This window comes from Myotis brandtii, unplaced genomic scaffold, assembly GCF_000412655.1.
Source record: "Myotis brandtii unplaced genomic scaffold, ASM41265v1 scaffold199, whole genome shotgun sequence".
Lineage (NCBI taxonomy): Eukaryota > Metazoa > Chordata > Mammalia > Chiroptera > Vespertilionidae > Myotis > Myotis brandtii.
This window is the reverse complement of record NW_005357414.1, coordinates 599,872-604,770: the sequence shown is the minus strand read 5'-3', so window position 1 is coordinate 604,770 and position 4,899 is coordinate 599,872. Positions and strand designations below refer to the sequence as shown.

At 42.0% G+C, this 4,899-nt stretch overlaps 1 protein-coding gene across 3 annotated transcripts in view; it reads left to right on the top strand.

The window, feature by feature from the left end:
* The window catches only part of PAK3 (p21 protein (Cdc42/Rac)-activated kinase 3), a 397,698-nt gene that overhangs the window by 145,512 nt on the left and 247,287 nt on the right, over nucleotides 1–4,899 (top strand). The gene's annotated exons all lie outside the window — the stretch shown is intronic.

Genomic DNA, 4,899 nt, shown 5'->3' with positions numbered 1-4,899 from the left:
TGGCCACACCCTCATGGGGTGAGGGTCCCCACTGGGGGGCTTGGCCAGCCTGCAAACAGCCATCAGCCCCTCATCCAGGCTGGCCAGGCACCCCAGCAGGACCCCCACCCTGATCCAGGACACCCTTCAGGGAAAACCAGCCAGCCCCCACCCATGCACCAGGCCTCTATCCTATATAATAAAAGGATAATATGCAAATTGACCCTAACAGCAGAACGACTGGGAATGACTGGTCACTATGACATACACTGACCACCAGGGGGCAGACTCTCAATGCAGGAGCTGGCCTCTGGTGGTCAGTGCGCTCCCACAGGGGGAGCTCTGCTCAGTCACAAGCCAAGCTGCCGGCTGCCAGTACAGCAGCGGTGGTGGGAGCCTCTCCCGCCTACTCAGCAGTGTTAAGGATGTCTGACTGCAGCTTAGGCCTGCTCCCTGCTGGTAAGTGGACATCCCCTGAGGGCTCCCGGGCTGCCAGAGGGATGTCTGACTGCCATCTTAGGCCCAATCCCCCGGGGAGCAGGCCTAAGCCAGGTGGTCATCCCTGAGGGGTCCCAGACTGTGAGAGGGCACATGCCAGGTTGAGGGACCCCCCCGCCCCCCGAGTGCACAAATTTTTGTGCACCAGGCCTCTAGTATTTATATATTGCAATATGAGGAATAATCTCTTCTAATTCTGCCTCTGTTGTTGGCTAGCTGGGGAACCTTGGACAATTTCCTTACTTCTCTTTCCTAACTTTCACTTACTATAGGATGGGGACACATAATAGCCATTATAAGGATGAAAAAAAGTAAAAAATATTCTGAGGAACTTTTAGTAAATATTGTTTTATGGGGTGGGGGTTAAGGGTCCATCTACCTGCATCCATTCAGGAGAATGGAGTGCAATGTTTAAGTCATAGGATGTTGAGCTGGTTGCTTGGTTTAAGTCTGAGCTGTGACATTAATTCTGTGACCTTGGTCTAGCTACTTAATGACTCTAAACACCCATTTGTTCATCTGCAAAATGGGAATGATAATAATTCCTACCTCACAGAACTGTAAGATATAAATAAAATAATGATTATAAAACATTTATCAGGGTAATTGGCACATAATAAGATATCAATAAATGTGATATTATTATTATTATTATTATTATTATTATTTTGCAATCATGTCAGGGGGGTATAATTTCATATACTCTTGAAAAAGAATTACACAGTCTCATCCCTTAGGCCATTCTAGTGTCATCACCCCAGCAGAGCTGGGTACTCTTTCTCTAGATTTCAAGCTTTCTTCTCCCCTTCCCTTGCATACACATACACTCACACACAAACACACATGCAAGTACATACATTCTATACTTTCTTTCTATATTTTCTCTATGAGAAAACTAGTAACTGCTAGAGAGTAAAATTGAAGGATAACCTATTTTCTGGGAGATGGTCACAGTAACCTACTCAGAAAGCTAAAATATTAACAGAGAAGAATAGATTTAGATAGATAGATGATAGATAGATAGATAGATAGATAGATAGATAGATAGATAGATAGATAATAGATGACAGATAGATTATTTTGAAGCCAAGAGATTGTCCAAATATGATCCTGAAAGTAAAAATGGAGGTCACCTTCTATAAGCAAGAGATTGTGGCCAAATGCTTCCATGATCATATGGTCATTACTCCTCCACTCTCCCATTTCCAACAATGTATGAAATCCAATTTTACATAGGCTTCTTTGGTTGATCTTTTAGAAAACCTCTTTTATTACTCCATGGACGCTGCTGTTTCCATCTTTTGGTAATTTTCCAGGTCAGGGCAAGTACATTGCAAAGAGGCCAAAGGGTGTGCTTGCTGTCACCAGTAATCTACTGTTTTTCCAAGAACAACCTCTGCATCCTGTCTGAGATACTGCACTTCCTTGAAATTGACCTTGACAGCTGTATGGAACCTGTAGTATAGTAGAAAGAACTCTAGACTACCGAAGAGACCTAGGTTTTCCTTTCACCTCTGCTATTAACAAATCATATGACTTTAGGTAAGGCTGTCTTCTGAGCTTCATTTCCTTATCTTTTCAATGACAGTTGCCCTGCTGACCTCATGGCCTTGTTGGGAGGCTCAACTGAGATGTCAGGAAAGCATCCTGAAAGGCATTCAGTTCTATGCTAATGCAGGGTCAGATTCTGCTTTTTGTTTTAACTCCTGCACTCTACAGGGACTTGCCCAGATCTCTAAGTCCAGTTTATTCACCATTATATAGCCACTGCAATGTCAAGAGGGAGTTGTACACAGTTGACTGAATTTCCCAAACCACCTATATTGTTCTTTACTGTGGATAACTGACACCATGCTGGAGACTGAATGGCGCCTGTCATGAGAGCTGATTGGAAGTGGTTTGGTGTGCCAGTAGGCAGAGGTTGTGGTCATGGCTGTGAGACATTAGTAGCTAGATATTTTCAGGCTTTCTTAGTGAAAAAAGAAAAAAATACAAAATGCTTTCAAAATAGAATTTTAAATGCTGTGCAACTGTAAGATATTATGTTTTAGTCTCCCTCACTTATTATTATTTTTACTCTGTGTTGAGCACAGTGCTAAGTTTTTTTTACAAGCAGTATCTAATTCCATTTTAACTTCAACCCTGTGAGGGAACTATTAAGTATATGAGCAAATTGAAGTTCTGAGAGAAGTTAAATAGCTTTCTCAAGATCAATAGCCTCTCTCCAAAGTCATCTTAAGAGGTGAATGAAACCAGCCCCAAATTACAGGTCAGATGTAAGTAAATAAACAGAGAGGTAAGTAAACTCCTCAAGGCCAAATGTCTAGTCAGTGGAAGAACCTTACCAAAGCCCATTCTTATTATCTGTATTGGATATCACCGTTTCCATCAGCTCATTAATCTCTAAGCATCCATTCCTTGAATGCATACTTGGTGCAAGGAGCTTGCTGAAGGATGTGGCACTGAACAGAGACCAGAGTCCAGGTGAGACATAAATAGACAAGAGGCTAAATTTTCCTGTCCAAGGCAGTATGCTGAGTGGCTATTGAGTAAGTATATATGTGACCCAGACCATAGCTGCTTCTTCACACAGGCCCAAAGCAAACCACTATGTGTCAAAGGGCCTAAACATATAGGCTTAATAAACTTATTTCCAAATTCCTTTACAGAAAGCTTGTTTAATTTCTACTAGCCATGTATAAGAGTGGCAATAGGACATTTCTTGTCAGCATTAAGTCCACTAATTTTTTTAAAAAAAATGATTATTTAATGCACAAAATTTTTATCTGACTTGCTTCATTTTTATATATTTTATTACTAGGTGAGGTTGAATAGTTTTCATATATTTACTAGTGTTCTGGTACACAGATTCAAGCACATTGAAAAGAAATTAATTAGAAGTAACATTTTAATATTGCTATTCGCCCTTTCTCTATAATAGAAATGTCAATCAAATTCACGATCAACAATGACAGATTGAAACACACAGGTGCGATTGGTGCCAGCAAGAGCTTTATATGTATTGTGCATATTCGAGTCAACTTAGCCTTTTATATATATAGAATAAACCTGCTTAATTAGACCTGCTTTCTGATTTAGTTAAACTTTTTCCAGCCCAGTGAAGCACCCCAACTCCTCTTTCTGGTATTTGTCAGCAACACAGCAGTAGATTCAACATGAAGCAGATTATTATTGCAGATCACACAGGGAGAACAAAAGGTAACATATTTAACTGTAGCAGTGTTTGACTATATTGTGTGCAGTGAGAAAACCTGAAGTCATTTTCAAATTCTACCGATTTTTTACTTCTTTACAGTCAGGTCCAAGTTTCTAAACTTTCTAAATCTCCATTTTCCCGCTAATGAAAAGAAAATAGGATTCTACCGAGTCTCCTATCTACCTACTCCAGGACTTCTGTGAGGATCAAATGAGATGAGGCACGTGAAAATGCTTCACAAACATTTGGTTAAAGTGGAAAATGTTTGCACCTGGCTATAAAGCAAGTCAGGTTCCTGGGCTGAAGAAACTCCAAGGAAGGTAGTTGCTAGGGAGAGAAAGCCAGGAGTTGCTACATGACGTCATTACCCAGTGCTCACAGTGACTGTTTCTGGGCTTGGCTGGGCTGGGCTGTGGGCTGCATTTTGCACCATGGGATCTTGGCAATGTTGGCTGCGATTTGGTTGGGTGTCACTCCGGGGTGGTGGTGGGGCCTGTGTCCCACATGGGGGAAGCCAAGTGTTGGTTTGTAGGCACCAGGTCCGCGGTGCCATTTCTTTTTAAATGGCCAGTGAGCATCATGACAGCTCCTTCCTTGAGCATCTGCCCTCCAGTGGTCAGTGCATGTCATAGCTACCAGTCAGATGGTCGGATGGACACTTAGCCATATACATTGAGTGGCCAGATTATTATGACCACCCCATCAGTACTTGGTTGCGCCACCTTTTGCCTTCAATACTGTGGCGATTCTTCTTGGCATTGACTCCACGAGATGTTGAAAGGTGATGCGAGGAATCTGACACCATACCTGATGAATAGCACTGTCCAGTTCTGTGAGATATGATGGTTGTGGAACCAGCTAGCTGCCTGATGGCTCTTTTAACTTCGTCCCACAAATGCTCAATTGGATTGAAATCTGGTGATTGTGGGGGCCACCTAAGCAAGGTAAAGTCTCCCTCATGTTCTTGAAACCCTCCTGCACAATATGAGCACTGTGACATGGCGAATTGTCTTATTGGAAGAAGCCATCTTCATTGGGATATGCCATCAACATGATAGGATGAACTTGATCAGCAATGATACTTAGGTATGTTGTGCTATTCAGACATTTATAATGATCTGGCCCTCTAGCAACTTCAGCGCGAAATTATAGCTAATTTGCCTACAAACGTCAGGTGGTCATAATAATCTGGCCACTCTGTGTAT